Below are 17,872 nucleotides of genomic sequence, written 5' to 3' on the forward strand. Positions count from 1 at the left end.
TAATTTCATTTCTCTGAAATATCCTTTTGTTAAAATACATTAATATTCAACGGATAAACCACAACGCCAGATCATAAAATGTTAGAGCACTCTACGAGTTTTGCTTTGTTGTTCTCTTTATCTGCCCTATTTTGCATTATTTGTTAACAATTGTGTTATTTTTCCGCTTTGTCCCCTTCGTACCCTATTCTATGGGCATAGTCCCTAATGAGATGGCGCTCGAACATGATGCATTAAGATAGAATTGTAATGTTGAAAGAAACTTTCATCGCCAATATTTGGCCTGTAGGTTTATATCATCAAACTTTGCACTAATGTTCTCAGTTATATCCCAGACCTCTTCTCATTTTCTCATTGCATGAAGACATGTTGGCAGTTGATGGTGATGCATCCGCAAAATGATGACTTAAACACTTTTTTTTTTCGAGAGGAGTGGGGTAAAAGCCTGCGTCACGTTTTATTCTGCTCCTTAATTTCATTCCATTCCCATCTGCAACAACGTTACAATGTCACTACACAGCTGTCACCATGACACACATACACGTGTGACACATCATAGAAGGTCAGAGGAAGGCGACGGACAACCACTGTTCTAGGAAGTAGTCCTAGAATTAGTATTTTCTTCTGGAATCCCGTTGCGTGAGTATGCAGCTTAAGGTCCAGTGAATGTTACGTAAAACCTCAATGTACGTTTTCCAGAAATCATAGGTGCACCTTCACAAACACAATAAAATGATGATCAATGATGGGCAGACTCGAAAACTCTGTTATCGAAAACCAAAAGAAGTCACGCACACATCCAAGAACCTATTTTTTATGAGTGCGGCCTAGCAACTAGGGGCGACGCAGAAGGTGCGTTCAAAAACTAACGGGAATTTATATTTTTTGGAAAGAATTCTATTTATCAGTCGCCATAAAAGTTATCGTATTCAAAATATTTATTTTATTCATTTATTTATTTAACCTTTTCCCATCAGATACTACTCACTTATACCACCGATTCTTCCAATCCCCGAAGCTCTTCTGCATCTCTTGTCTTTGTAGTAGCTTCTTTTCAGTGTGCGTTTTTAGTCCCATCAGTGCTACTAAAACGAAAGCGTTTGAAAGATTCTTTTAATTTTGGGAACAAAAAAAGTCACATAGGACCACGTTTCGCAAATATGGAAGCTATGGCATCATTACAGTATAGTTTTTGGCCAAAAATTCACGAACAAGGAACAAAGTGTTGGGAGGTGCATTACCGTTATGTAGACACAGTTAAGTTTTTCGCAACTAGTTCAAGTTTTTTTTTTTGGTCTGTTTCAAGAAAATGGCGCTTAACTCGTAAGTAGTACTTATTGATCGTTCGACCTTGTGCCACGAACATGTAAGGCACTGTGCCGATAAAATAGAAGATTAAAGTTAGTACAACATCTACATCGAAATGGTTACTCCGCAATTCACACTTAAGTGCCTGGCAGAGGGTTCGTCGAACCATTTTCGTAATACTTCTCTACCGTTCCACTCTTGAATGGCGCGTGGGAAAAAGGAACACCTAAATCTTTTCGTTCGAGCTCTGATTTACCTTATTTTATTATGATGACCATTTCTCCCTACATAGGTCGGTGTCAACAAAATACACTCCTGGAAATTGAAATAAGAACACCGTGAATTCATTGTCCCAGGAAGGGGAAACTTTATTGACACAGTCCTGGGGTCAGACACATCACATGATCACACTGACAGAACCACAGGCACATAGACACAGGCAACAGAGCATGCACAATGTCGGCACTAGTACAGTGTACATCCACCTTTCGCAGCAATGCAGGCTGCTATTCTCCCATGGAGACGATCGTAGAGATGCTGGATGTAGTCCTGTGGAACGGCTTGCCATGCCATTTCCACCTGGCGCCCTCAGTTGGACCAGCGTTCGTGCTGGACGTGCAGACCGCGTGAGACGACGCTTCATCCAGTCCCAAACATGCTCAATGGGGGACAGATCCGGAGATCTTGCTGGCCAGGGTAGTTGACTTACACCTTCTAGAGCACGTTGGGTGGCACGGGATACATGCGGACGTGCATTGTCCTGTTGGAACAGCAAGTTCCCTTGCCGGTCTAGGAATGGTAGAACGATGGGTTCGATGACGGTTTGGATGTACCGTGCACTATTCAGTGTCCCTTCGATGATCACCAGTGGTGTACGGCCAGTGTAGGAGATCGCTCCCCACACCATGATGCCGGGTGTTGGCCCTGTGTGCCTCGGTCGTATGCAGTCCTGATTGTGGCGCTCACCTGCACGGCGCCAAACACGCATACGACCATCATTGGCACCAACGCAGAAGCGACTCTCATCGCTGAAGACGACACGTCTCCATTCGTCCCTCCATTCACGCCTGTCGCGACACCACTGGAGGCGGGCTGCACGATGTTGGGGCGTGAGCGGAAGACGGCCTAACGGTGTGCGGGACCGTAGCCCAGCTTCATGGAGACGGTTGCGAATGGTCCTCGCCGATACCCCAGGAGCAACAGTGTCCCTAATTTGCTGGGAAGTGGCGGTGCGGTCCCCTACGGCACTGCGTAGGATCCTACGGTCTTGGCGTGCATCCGTGCGTCGCTGCGGTCCGGTCCCAGGTCGACGGGCACGTGCACCTTCCGCCGACCACTGGCGAAACATCGATGTACTGTGGAGACCTCACGCCCCACGTGTTGAGCAATTCGGCGGTACGTCCACCCGGCCTCCCGCATGCCCACTATACGCCCTCGCTCAAAGTCCGTCAACTGCACATACGGTTCACGTCCACGCTGTCGCGGCATGCTACCAGTGTTAAAGACTGCGATGGAGCTCCGTATGCCATGGCAAACTGGCTGACACTGACGGTGGCGGTGCACAAATGCTGCGCAGCTAGCGCCATTCGACGGCCAACACCGCGGTTCCTGGTGTGTCCGCTGTGCCGTGCGTGTGGTCATTGCTTGTACAGCCCTCTCGCAGTGTCCGGAGCAAGTATGGTGGGTCTGACACACCGGTGTCAATGTGTTCTTTTTTCCATTTCCAGGAGTGTATTTTCGCATTCGGAATAGAAAGTCGGTGATTGAAATTTCGTAAATAGATCTCGCGTATCATATAAGTGACACTCTCACACCTATTGCGCGATAACACGAAACGAGCTGGCCTTCTTTGCACTTTTTCGATGTCCTCCGTCAATCCTACCTGGTAAGGATCCCACACCGCGCAGCAATATTCCAGCAGAGGACGGACAAGTGCAGTACAGGCTGTCTCTTCAGTGGATTTGTCGCATCTTCTAAGTGTTCTGCCAACAAAGCGCGGTCTTTGTTTCACCTTCCCCACAATATTATCTATTTGGTCTTTCCAATTTAAGTCGCTCGTAATTGTAATTCCTAGGTATTTAGTCGAATTGACAGAACTTAGATTTATGCGATTTACCGTACACACAAAATTTATCGGATTTCTTTTAGTAACCCGTTGCATGACCTCGCACTTTGTTTAGTGCCTATTGCCACTTTTCGCAACGTACAGAAATTCTCTCTAGATCATTTTGTAATTGGAATTGATTGTCTGATTTTTTTTACTAAACGATAAATTACAGCGTCATCTGCAAACAATCTAAGGGGGCTGCTCAGATTATCACCTAGATCATTTAAGTACATCAGGAACAGCAGAGAGCCTATGACACTACCTTGCGGAACGCCAGATATCACATCTTTTCTACTCGATGATTTACCGTCTATCACTACGAACTGTGACCTCTGTGAGAGGAAATCACGAAACCAGTCACAGAACTGAGACGATACTCCATGATGTTGTTGTTGTTTTGGTCTTCAGTCCTGAGACTGGTTTGATGCAGCTCCCCATGCTACTCTATCCTGTGCAAGCTTCTTCATCTCCCAGTACCTACTGCAACGCACATCCTACTGAATCTGCTTAGTGTATTCATCTCTTGGTCTACGATTTTCACGCTCTACGCTGCCCTCCAATACCAAATTGGCGATCCCCTGATGCCTCAGAACATGTCCTACCAACCGACCCCTTCTTCTAGTCAAGTTGTGCCACAAACTCCTCTTCTCCCCAATTCTATTCAATACCTCCTCCTTAGTTGTGTGATCTACCCATCTAATCTTCAGCATTCTTCTGTAGCACCACATTTCGAAAGCTTCTATTCTCTTCTTGTCCAAACTATTTATCGTCCACGTTTCACTTCCATACATGGCTACACTCCATACAAATACTTTCAGAAACGACCTCCTGACACTTTAATCTATACTCGATGTTAACAAATTTCTCTTCTTCAGAAACCCCTTCCTTGTCATTGCCAGTCAACATTTTATATCCTCTCTACTTCGACCATCATCAGTTATTTTTCTCCCCAAATAGCAAAAATCCTTTACTACTTTAAGTGTCTCATTTTCTAATCTAATTCCCTCAGCATCACCCGACTTAATTCGACTACATTCCATTATCCTCGTTTTGCTTTTGTTGATGTTCATCTTATATTCTCCTTTCAAGACACTATCTATTCCGTTCAACTTCTCTTCGAAGTCCCATGCTGTCTCTCACAGAATTACAATGTCATCGGCGAACCTCAAAGATTTTATTCATACCAGTGGTTCTCTTTTCTCCAAAGGTCTCTTTAATTTTCCTGCATGCAGTATCTATCTTACCCCTAGTGAGATAAGCCTCCACATCCTTACATTTGTCCTCTAGCCATCCCTGCTTAGCCGTTTTGCACTTCCTGGCGATCTCATTTTTGAGACGTTTGTATTCCTTTTTGCCTACTTCATTTACTGCGTTTTTATATTATCTCCTTTCATCAATTAAATTCAATATTTCTTCTGTTACCAAAGGATTTCTACCAGCCCTCGTCTTTTTACTTACTAGATCCTCTGCTGCCTTCACTACTTCGTCCCTCAAGGCTACCCATTCTTCTTCTACTGTATTTCTTTCCCCCATTCCTGTCAACATTCCCTTATGCTCTCCCTGAAACACTGTAGAAGCTCTGGTTTAGTCAGTTTATCCAGGTCCCATCTCCTTAAATTCCCACCTTTCTGCAGTTTATTCAGTTTTAATCTACAGTTCATAACCAATAGATTGTGGTCAGAATCCACATCTGCCCCAGGAAATGTCTTACAATTTAAAACCTGGTTCCTAAATCTGTCTTACCATTATATAATCTATCTGATACCTTTTAGTATCTCCAGGATTCTTCCAGGTGCACAATCTTCTTTTATGATTCCTGAACCAAGTGTTAGCTATGATTAAGTTATGCTCTGTGCAAAATTCTACCAGACGGCTTCCTCTTTCATTTCTTACCCCCAAACCACATTCGCATACTATGTTTCCTTATCTTCCTTTTCCTACTATCGAATTCTAGTCACCCATGACTATTAAATTTTCGTCTCCCTTCACTATCTGAATAATTTCTTTTGTCTCATCATACATTTCATCAATTTCTTCGTCATCTGCAGAGCTAGTTGGCATATAAACTTGTACTACTGTAGTAGGCGTGGGCTTCGTGTCTATCTTAGCCACAATAATGCGTTCACTATGTTGTTTGTAGTAGCTTACCCGCACTCCTAGTTTTTTTATTGATTATTCAACCTACCCCTACATTGCTCCTATTTTATTTTGTATTTATAAAAAGTCTTGTTCCTCCTGCCACCGAACTTCACTAATTCCCACTATATCTAACTTTAACCTATCCATTTCCCTTTTTAATATGCACGCTATTTGATTAATAGTCGCTTGTGAGGAATGGTCTAAAGCCTTCTGGAAATCTAGGAATATGGAATCGATCTGAGATCCCTTGTCGACAGCACTCATTACTTCATTGGAATTCATTGTGCGTTGCACAAGAACGATATTTTCTGTATCCGTGTTGGTTATGTATCAATAAGTCATTTTCTTCAAGGTGATTCATAATGTTCGAGTGCAGCCTTCAGATTTGACCGCATTTGTTGAGGTTTTTTTCGATCTTCGCGATAGAGAATGACCCCAATGGTAGGACTAAGCCTTAATTTCATCGCCATATCCTTAAAACTACGTCCCATCACCTTTTATGAAACTTTTCAGTAATTATGCGTAGCTGTTGGCTCCAACTACCGACTACTGAGTAACTTGCGTTCACATTATGCTCGAAACTCAACAGTTATGGAACAATTTTTTGTGTGACAGGTTTCATACCTAAAAATCCGAAAAGAATTCGTAGCATGAGCCAGCTCATACGCCAACATCATTAGTGATTTCTCCGACTGTGATACGGCTATCGTTCTTGATCGTTTCTTTCTCTTTTTCTACAATTTCAGTGGTTGATGATGCGCTGCGGTGCCAGAGCGCTCATCATTTCCTGCTTCCCCACGGCCTTCGTTGAAGCGCTTCTTTCACCCGTAAAGCCTTTCTTTTCACGCACAGCAGCTTCACCAAAAGTAATATTGAACGTTTCTAAAACTTTGGTGCACATTATTCTGTTTTTATAGGAAACTTTAATACAAATCCTCCGATCCATTTTCATACAAAATAAATTACTGTCTGCACTACCAAAACACACAAAACCATCTTGACAGCTGCAACAGGCTAAATATCCGATGCGGCTAATACTATGCAAATAGTTTTCTGCTATGTTTAGCAACAGAGCACCGAAAAAATCGCGTAAATCGGAGAAATGCAACTCGCTAAGTAACAAAATTGCCGTTACTTTTTAAATGCATCTCGTTCGCCTTAGCTACATCATCGGATGTACTCGTAAAGTTGCCATATAGCGTGCCTGTGTCGATGATGTGCAATTTCATGTCATTTTGTGAGCCTCTAAAGAGTTTCTTTATCTTTTTGCATGAAGCAAAGCCACATACGTTTCTGGAGTTGTTCCTTCGGATAACATTTTCCTTCTCGGGTAAGTAAAAAATACTTATTTTTGTAGTTTAACGTATTTTGTTGCTATTTTTAAAAAAATAACTGTGTAAATAAATCGGAAACTTCGTTATTTTCATCAGAAATTGTTTTCAAAATGGTTTTCTAAAGTTAATGGAACAGTCCTTAGCGAAATTCTGTGGGCAAAATGGAGGAGGAGGGTATTGGTGTTTAACGTCCCGTCGACAACGAGGTCATTAGAGACGGAGCACAAGCTCGGATTAGGGAAGGATGGGGAAGGAAGTCGGCCGTGCCCTTTCAAAGGAACCATCCCGGCATTTGCCTGGAGTGATCTAGGGAAATCACGGAAAACCTAAATCAGGATGGCCGGACGCGGGAGTGAAGCGTCATCCTCCCGAATGCGAGTCCAGTGTCCTACCACTGCGTGTGGGCAAATCGTATCGGCAGATGTGAGGAACGTGTGATCCGATATTATTTTTTTTAAATGCGTCTTTCGGTATCGTTTTCTTTTTTGTGTACTAAGTGATAATGTAAAAGACGTCGCCAGAACTGATTTATTAAGAGACAGTTGGAAACAAACGGGCAAGTACAGAATCAAGAAACGAGAACAGCCAAGAATAGTTTTGGTTCTGATCGCAAGTGCTACTGATTTGCGTCGTGAAACGAAACGAGAGCTTTTATTCTCGGACGTGGTCTTCGAATGCTCGACGCCAGTTTTCGGAAACACGTTAAATCGGAAAACTTCTCTGTCCTCAGATTTCCTAACACCGATGGCTGGCAATAAAGTAGAAAGTTCGGTCTCTGTTACCAGATATGGTTTCACAAGTGCAATTTCTTTTGCAATTAATAAGCGAGGCAGGCTGGTGCCAGTATCTCTTTGGAGGTGAATGCCAATGAGAAGCGGCAGCGGTTCCGCGAGCCACGGCTCCTTTCTGCGACAAAGGGGCCAGCCGTGTGTGCTAAATGTCAGCCAGGCATTCCACCACACCGCCTCCCAGCCCGCGGCTGTCTGCCGTTTGTTTTTACTCTCCGTGTTTCCATACACATTCTTCCAGTACAGTCTTTTTATTATGTTCCGGGCTAATGAACTGCGTTCTTCTATACTCACTCAGCCCGCTGATGTTTGTCAGGTAAGGTATTGCCCTGTTACGAACAGCTATATAGCTATGTCGACATCTGTGACTGTGGACGAATTTCAGATTTACAACAAAATGACTGCCTTCTACAAGTCTATTGGTGATAAATGCACTGGTGGCCATTTACAACAATTGAAGGTTGCATGCAACAAAAGTCAGAATGGCATGAGCTGTACTACATAGTGGTAACTACACCCTAGTATATGCGAAGTATTAGCACAAAGTTCCTCGAAGTAGCGCTATCTACATTGGGTGGGTAAGAAGTCCCTGTATCTCCTAGTATCGAATGATAATTGATATGTTTTAACCTAAGTACTTACATACGAAGTTCAGATGTTCAGGTGTGTGTGAAATCTTGTGGGACTTAACTGCTAAGGTCATCAGTCCCTAAGCTTACACATTACTTAACCTAAATTATCCTAAGGACACACACACACACCTATGCCCGAGGGAGGACACGAACCTCCGCCGGGATCAGCCGCACAGTCCATGACTGCAGCGCCTCAGACCGCTCGGCTAATCTCGCGACATACGAAGTGTCCAGTACATCATTATGTTCCCTATCAGGTTGTAAACACATTTCCATAGTCTCTGTGTCTGTCTTGGTATATTTTGGAGCTTGTCCGGTGTTAGAGTGCGTAATGTGTCCACAACAGCATTACTCCGTTCTTAGTTTGTAGCATAACCACGTGCATATACGTGCACCTTAATAATTCCCCCTAACGATTTGTCAGAAATCACAGAGGTACTTGTGGATAACTCCATATTTTCCTTTGCGTGCCGGCCGGTAAGGCCGATCGGTTCTAGGTGCTACAGTCTGGAACCGCGCGACCGCTAAGGTCGCAGGTTAGAATCCTGCCTCGGGCATGGATGTGTGTGATGTCCTTAGGTTAGTTAGGTTTAAGTAGTTCTAAGTTCTAGGCGACTGATGACCTCAGCTGTTAAGTCCCATAGTGCTCAGAGCCATTTGAACCAACCTTTCCGTGCCTATAACGCTACGAGGCAGCGCTCAGTATCATTGTGGGCAGTGGTCGTTATGTTTTGGTTCATCAGACTATATCAGTTAAAATTACTACTTTTTACCTAAATCTCTACTCTACGACGTCTCCTTAAAAATAGTTCTCTTGGGAGCGAATAAACCGACTCCAGTGTTTTGTCACCACTGAAATTTATCCTGAAAGTGTCTTTGTTAGTGAGTTTAGTATCGTCTGCGAATCCTTATGAATCCTTTCCACAGTATCAGATCTTTAATCTAGTTTTTAGTTAAAAAGAAAAAAAACATGAATAACAGAGGCTGTAAGCTATCGTGATTTGTCGTGGTGAAGTTCCCAGTGGTTCTTGCGTCAATCTGTGGACACTGTTTCCTCATACACTCCCTCAAACGAATTAGAACACCACAGTACAACTCTTCTTAGACGTATGACTAGGAGAGAAGAACATAATAAAGAAAAAACAGGGAAACGGATCCATAATGCCGTAAAATTTCTTTTTTTGGGTCGATGTGTAGAGGGACCTTTGTATTTCGTCGATAACTGCTTAGTTTCAGGGTCACAGTCATAAACCCAACTTTCATTCCTAGCAAAAAACCCTGGAGGAAGGTTTAATTCGTAATGAAGTAGTAGCTTAAATTTCTTGATGACTCTCAAGTGACGTTGCTTTGAACGTGCTGAAATAGTCATGGGACAAACTTCGCCCCAATCCTCCTCATGTTCAATTATTCTGACGGAATGCGTTTTCCCGCGCGGAGTGGCCGTGCGGTTTGAGGCGCCATGCACGGACTGCGCGGCTCCTTCTGCCGGAGGTTCGAGTCCTCCCTCGGGCATGGGTGTGTGTGTTGTTCTTAGCATAAGTTAGTTTAAGTAGTGTGTGTGTCTAGGGACGAATGACCTCAGCAGTTTGGTCCCTTAGGAATTCAAACACACACAATGCGTTTTCGCGTACGACAACTTGTTCCCACGGTGTCGAAGACGTCTCTGATAGTGTGTATACGATTCTAAGGAATCAGATGGCTCACTTTCTGATTATTTTCATCTGTGACGCCAATTGCCAACCGGTCTGAGCGGTCATCATAATCAGTCGACGTTCGCCATCTCAGAAACGCTTATACCAGTCGTATATCTGTGTATGACTAGAGCGTTTCCTCCAGAAGCTTGCTTCAATATCTGACGCGTTATTGCAGCGCTTTTCCCATGCTTAAAACAAAAATTTATACAGACATGTCATTCACTTAAGTCGATACAGTTGCTTTTCCACTGTTATCCTGGTCAACACATTCTCCAGATGTCTCACACACTGCAAACAAATGGCCATAGGTTGTCGATAGAGGGGCATCCCATCACTCACCAGCCACTAAAGTTGATGGCATACAGTTAAATCAGAACGCAATTACACTCATTCGAAGGACTATATAAACAATTAACAATGGTGCATGAAACTCAGCTATGGTGTAAATGATATACCTAAAAATTTTGTGTTGTTAACGTGCCTTAATGGTTTTACCGAGTCTCAGTTACAATTCGTGCGGTTACCTGCTTCTTATGATGCCGCGTCAGATTGAAAGTAATAGTACAATGATAAATTACACTGCTAGCTATTAAAATTTGCAACATCAAGAAAGATGGCAGATAACGAAGTTCGGCTAAATATGTTTATACAGTGTAGAAGGAACAATACACAACTAAATTTGAAGGCGAATTGTGGGTGCACTGGGTGCGAAATTTAGCCGCTATCTCGGGCAGTAACAACAGTTCTGAACCCGTTGGACACTGAGTCAAACTGATCTTAAATGACAAATACGTCTTTCCACGGTGCTTCACCCCTCTGTGTCAGAGCTCATCATTAGTAGTGACTGGCGAGTAGTGATGCGGCAGTCTCTCGGTAATTCATCACCACATGTTTTCAGTGGGTGAGAGATGCGGAGAAGATGCTGGTCAGGGCAACAGTTGAAAACCCTTTTTATCGAGGACGTTCAGGACAGGAAATACGCTATCTTGAGTCATATTGTTTATTACTGAGGAGACCTCTGAGGTAGGACAAAGCCAGCGGACGTAACACATCAGAAACGAAACGACTGCTTTCCAAATTACCGACTTTTGAGAACCAGAGGTGATTATTTTTTGTATCCAATGGCACAACATACCATCACGCCACGCGTTGTGTCCGAATGATGCTGACGAATGCAATCTGGCAAGTTACTTTCTCCTTGGAGCCTGGACACACGGATCTGCCCGTATGACACGGCGCCACTCGTGCTGCCGTTGGGCGCACCACTGTCGGCTCACCTCCCTCTACTGCCGCGTCAAGGGAAGCCTCAACAACGGTTTCGCTGCAGACAGTGCACGGTGCTGCAGACGCCACTCCACTCTCCACGAGGACGTCATGCTGCAAGCAAGTCCATTTACTGACTCAAGGTACATGATGGGAAACCGCACCATACTGCACGGATGAGGCCAATGTGTCTGTCCTCTCGAATACTAGTCCTGAGAGGCCATTGACGTCCGGCATGGCGTTGAGGATGGGCCCCCTGAAACCACCGAACTCGTATTCGCATGACATTTGTGGGATGATAATCAACGGGAACACCATTGTACACTGTGACAAAAGTCATGAGATACCACCTAATGTCCTGTCGGACATCCTTTTGCCCGGCGTAACGCAGCAACTCGATGTGGCATGGACTCAGTAAGTCGTTGGAAGTCCTCTGCAGAAATATTGTACCATGCTGCTTCTGCAGCCGTCCTCGATCGCGAAGTTGTTGCTGGTGCAGAGGTTTGTGCACGAACTGGGGTCTCGATTATGTCCCATACGGCATCTTTCCAAGTTCTTCGGTTCAAATCTCCGTCCAACCAGATTTAGTTTTTCCGTGATTACCCTAAACCACTCGAGGCAATTGCTGAGCTGGTTCCTTTGAGAAGGCCACGGCTGGTTTCCTTCCCCATCCTTTCGTAACCCGAGCTTGTGCTCCGTCTCTAATGACCGCATTGTCGACGTTAAACTCTAATCCTCATTCTATTTTTTTGTAAAGTTCTTAACTCTCATTACAGGCGCTCATTATGGACACCATTTGTAATACGATAAATGCCAGTCCATGTGTACAGCTCACTAAAGTCGCCGACACAAATTGCCTGAAAGGAAGCGACAGCAGCCCGCTTTGCAAATCTGTTCGTAGTATACAAACTAATTCGGTATGACAGTGCATGTTCTTATACGCTTGCTCCATCATGTAACTGCGCCACAGCGCGTATTACAAGTCCGATCTTTGAATGATGATCTATCTAAGGATACGTGTCGTTTTTCTGTATGTCTCATACGAGGGCTATTGGGAAAGTAAGATCCGATTGGTCGCGAAATGAAAACCACTGTGAAAATCAAAAATGTTTTATCAGCAACAGTTAGCTACACCCTCTAGCTACTTCCCTACATAGTCATCGCTCCGATTTATTTATTTATTTATCCTGATCAGATTAGGGCCATCAGGCCCTCTCTTACATCGGACCAGTGTTCCACACATGCAGCATTTCACACATCAGAGTAACATCATGAACATAGTTTAAATGAGAAAATTAGCTTACTCTAGTGACAATATGAATAAAGACTAGTGACTAAGACCTAATAAAGTAAATGCGGAAGTATTTTTACAACAGTTGCTATACATACAGATTATGATAAAAGCAATAATAATAACAGTAAAACAAAAAATCAAATAATAATGATAAACATGACTAAGACCTAATAAAGTAAATGCTGGCAGTATTTTTACATCAGGTGCTATACATACAGATTATGGTGAAAGCAATAATAATAACAGTAAAAAAAAAACAAATAATAATGACAAACATGAGAAAGATTCGCAATAGTAATGAAGGTTTGTGCAGATGTACATTAATATTTTGGTGTGTAAAGTAGATGTTTACTAGTATAGCGAGTTTTGGGTAAGGGAGGTTTAAGGAGGGGGAGAGAGGGAAGTAATGAGGTGAAGTGCACTCATGTACAGAGGAAGGCATTACTGTTGCTTAAGTAGATACGTCATTAATTGTTTTTTGAAGCCGGTCATGTTTTTAAGTTCTCTAACATAACGAGGGAGGTTATTCCAGAGTCGGGTTCCCGCTACTGTAAAGGACTTGGAGAAGGTGACTGAGCGATGCAGTGGAACGGAGAGGATTTTATTATGATGGGAACGTGTGTTTCTGTCATGTTGTTCCGACATGAGTGTTAGGGACGAGGAGAGATATGAGGGACAGTGTACATTTATAAGGCAGTAGATGAGACAGAGTGTATGGAAATCTCTGCGTTTGTCTGCACGCAGCCAGGACAATTTTGCATATGCTGGTGAAATGTGATCAAAAAGTCGAACGTCACAGATATATCGGACGCAGGCATTCGTGACCAGTTCTAGACGTCGGGAATTTTCCTGAGAGAGGCCTTGTAGGATAATATCGCTGTAGTCAATGATTGGGAGTATAAGCGTTTGTACTAATTTCTTTTTCAGATCGAAAGGGAAGAGTTTTTTATATTTTTGTAGGACATGAATGGATGCTGATGCTTTTTTGCACACTGCAGTTACGTGCTCTGTCCAATTTAGATTTTCATCTATTATTACTCCCAAACTCTTTGCTGAGGGCGAGAAGTTAATAATTGTTCCATTTAGGATAAGAGGTGGTACGGATTCCCGATGTTTTGGGCTAATAAGCTTAGAGTGACCAACAAGTACCGCTTGGGTTTTAGATGGGTTTAGTTTTAGACCTATGTCCTGTGCCCATTTTGACAGTGCGTTGAGGTCAGTATTGAAATTTTCAATAGCTTTCTTGAGATTGCTTGGTTTCGCACTTAGATACAACTGAAGGTCATCAGCATACATATGGTATTTGCAATAGGTCAGGACCGATGACACATCATTGACATAAAGAGAGAAGAGTATAGGACCTAATACTGAGCCTTGGGGAACGCCTGACACTACCTGCCGCCATTGTGATTTTATATCCCCAGACAGGACGCGTTGCTGACGAGACGTCATGTATGAGCGAAACCATTGCACTGCCCTTGGTGAGAAATTTAGACCGCTAAGTTTGGCTAGTAAGATGTCGAAGTCGACAGTATCAAATGCTTTGCTGAAATCTAAGAAGCAAATGATAGTCGCTTCTTGTCTGTCCATGGCAAGTTTCAGGTCATCTGTTACCTTTATCAGAGCGGATGTTGTGCTTCGATGTTTACGGAAACCTGATTGGTATTCGTCTAATAGGTTGTTAGTAGTTAGGTAGTTGGTGAGCTGGTCATGAACTATATATTCTAAGGCCTTTGATAGTGCAGGAAGAAGGCAGATGGGGCGGTAGTCAGAGGCTGCTGTGGCGATGTCCTTTTTAGGCAGTGGCTTAATTTGTCCCAGTTTCCAGGCCTCAGGGAAAACACTTGTGATTAATGAATCGTTGAAAATGTCTGTTATAGAGGGCAGTAGTTGGTCAATAATAAGTTTTACCATCTGGATAGTGATACCATCATGTCCAGTAGATGCTGATCTAATCCGCATTATGGCTTTCTTGACAGTACTGCAAGTGGCGTGCTGTAGATAGAATTTTTCTTTGCTGCAGTCGTTCATCCCAATGAAGTAATCAATGATTCTCTGTTTTTTTTGCGGATCAATTTTGGTTGCAGGTAATGTGAAGAATCGGTTTAGTTCTTCAGCTGGGACCATGGGATTTTCTGCAACTTTTATTTTGCCTAAACCGAGACTACGGAGATTTTTCCACAGGATAGCTGGTCTACATCTATTGTCAGCTAATGTACGGGCATGTCTGAACTTAGCGTTTCTCACCGCTTGACTGACTTTGTTTCGTTTCTGCTTGTATACAGCGTGATTTTCAGGTGTAGGGTGTATCTTGTATGCTCGATGTGCAGCATCTCTGAGATTCATGAGCTGTTTTAGTTCATCAGTCAGCCAAGATGCAGGTTGCCTTTTTGCTTTTCTGGTCTTTATTGGAGCATATTTGTCATATAGTTGAGTAATTTTGTTAGTGAAATCGTGGAGTTTGTCGTTTATGTCCATGAGGGGAGTAGAGGTCATCCCCCAAACTATTTCTTGTGCCTCAGTTTCGAGTTCAGGCAAATTTATGCGTTTGAGGTCTCGGTATGTAGACAGTTTTTGTTTCTTTCTAGGGCATTCTAGTGAATACGTCATGGAAATGATGTCATGGGCAGACATGCCAGGCGCAGATATTTGAGAGGTGCGGATTATTCTGTTCGGGGATTTTGTTGCGAATATATCTATGAAAGTGTGACTGGTAGTCGTGTGATGAGTAGGTGCCAGCTGAAGTAGCGTCATATTTGAGGAAGAAAGCATCCTCTTAAATTTCCCAGTGGAAGGACTATTGCACAGAAAATTAATGTTAGTGTCACCAGCTATAATTACATGTTCATATGACGATTCGAGACTAGAGAGGGCAGTTTCGAAGCAGGCGAACCCACCTACTTTAGGAGGTTTGTAAAGGACACATATTAAGCACTTTCTGTTAAGTGATTTGATCTCTATGAACATATATTCCACTTGTTTATCTACATTGTTGTCGGATGTGTGTAGTACTGTAGGTGACAAATCAGAGCGTATGTACGCCCCTACTCCGCCCCCTCGTCTGTTGCATCTGTCGTTCCTGAGAAAGATATAGCCATCTAGGTTTACGGAAGTTGTAGGAATACTTGGTTTGAGCCAAGTCTCTGACAAAAGTATTACGTGTACATCAGCAGTTTGAAATATATATTTGAACTCGTCGAAGTGAGCTGGCAGAGACTGGACATTTGCATGTACAATATGCAGCTTGGTGCGTTCGGGTGTTGATTGCCCGAGGAGGCTGCCGACCGATGTTTGCGGGTCATGGTTGGCGGTGATAAGAGGGTCTGGCATGAGGAATGCGGAAGGCGAGTGAAGGAGGGGGGTGAGGGAGTGTCCTCCCAGTTCTGTGCAGTGAAAACGGCCGGGAGGGGGAGGGGGTAGGTCCCCGGGGAGGCAACGGGATCTGCGGCCAAGGTCAGCGAGGTCTGCAACGGTTATGGAAGTAGCCGTGGGCTGGCAGGGGAAGGAATTTCGCTAAATACAACGGGAGTAATCTGCACGTTATGACAGAGTGTGATATTAATTGCACTTATGAGGATAACAACTAAAGTATGATGGTGGGTTGCTAATTAAGGATGGAAGTGAGACTACCTTATGCAATAATTAACAAAATTACATGAGAAAAACAATTAAAAATGAAAATAGTTATGTGGAGAAACGAAAAGTTGATAATACAAATAATAACAAACATTACACGAGAAAAAATAATTAGAGATAAAAAAAAATAGCTATTTAGAGAAACGAACAATTTGATAATACATTAGTTACGAAGTGGTTGACAGTGTAAACAATATAAACATACAGCTTAGTGGCAGCAAGATTAGACATGATTTAGCTTCTAAAGCACAGGCTTTCGAGTTCATTAACACTGCAAATGGTTTTCTTTCCGTTTTCGGTCTTAACCATTATCCTGCCGTCATTTGTCCATACGTTATGTAGCCCAAATTTCGAAATCGCGCTCTTCAAAATGTTTAGTCTTTCAGAGGTCAGATCCTCGCGTACTGTCAGACCCGACTTGGCGAGATTCTTCTTTGCTCTGAAGATTTCAGATCTCTTCCTATACGACATATATTTCACTATTATAGGTCTTGGTTTTGTAGAACCTGGCGACTTACGACCCACTCTATGACTTCTGTCAATGTCACTCAGAGTCACCTGCACGCCTAGCTTTTCTTGGACAAGGTTTATCACAAGTTCATCTGTGTTCTCCCTGCTGCTCTCTGGAATGCCGAACAGTCTGAGATTATTGCGTCTCTGATATTGTTCGAGCTCGTCCGTCTTCTCGATCAATTTCTGTTCGAGCAGTCGTGCTTTCTCCTCACTTGCTTTTAACGATGTGTCCAGTGCACGGATCTCGCTCGCATTCGCCTCCCGAGTTTTCTGTATTTTGTCCGTCACTGCTGCAGTGACAGCATCAGTGATGGTTTGAACAACGAGCCCGAGCGTCTCCTTAGCCTGCAGCGCGGCACTCACCTCAGCCTTCACGAGTGCGGCGATGTCAGCGATCCCGGGCGGAGCGGCCGCAGCTCCCGGTGTAGTCTCCACGCCGGCGCTGTCGCCGGCCTGGCCGTTGGCTGCACTGCGCGTTGTTCGGCGATTATCCATTTTTAGTGCGATTCCGTGTAATTGGCGCTCAGTATGTGATGTAAAATACGACACTCGGCAGTAGATATACGGCTTTAGTATATGTACACTAGCCTAACTGCTTAAAACACCTCCAGATTTCACGTAAACTTGCGAGCCAAGCTAACGCACGTCACTCACTCGCCGCCATGTTGATGACACATTTGTCGCAACGTTGTACCGACTTTCCAGCACCCTTTTCATAAAAGGCAGCCGCTTGTGCTTTTCACCAACTCTCTACGTGGTCTACAGCCCGTTGCCAAAATGCTGTCTTCATAGCCAGCGGTTCAGGCTGGGAACCAAGTACGGGCTGTATTGCGGGTGACCAAACACTTCCCATGGAATACTCTACAGGAGCATCTTCATTGCCCTGCAGAGTGCGGCCAAGAATTTTCTCGAGAAGGAAAGAGTTATGTTATGCCGACTGCATGGCATCAGGCGAAACCTCTCACCAGGCCCTCATACTTGGTGGGAGACACTGTTTTCTAGGCATCTTTACGTGCCGACTGTGCGCTCAGAACTGAAAAGAGGGACGTGACGCGATCGACCGGCGTACTAGAGACACTGGAGACACGGCCCAACACATATATGTAGCTCCCTATCGGACCTTACTTTTCGAATCGCCCGCGTAGTTTTCACACACTCTTCTTC

The sequence above is a fragment of the Schistocerca americana genome, chromosome X (assembly GCF_021461395.2).
Source record: "Schistocerca americana isolate TAMUIC-IGC-003095 chromosome X, iqSchAmer2.1, whole genome shotgun sequence".
In the NCBI taxonomy this organism is placed as follows: Eukaryota; Metazoa; Arthropoda; class Insecta; order Orthoptera; family Acrididae; genus Schistocerca; species Schistocerca americana.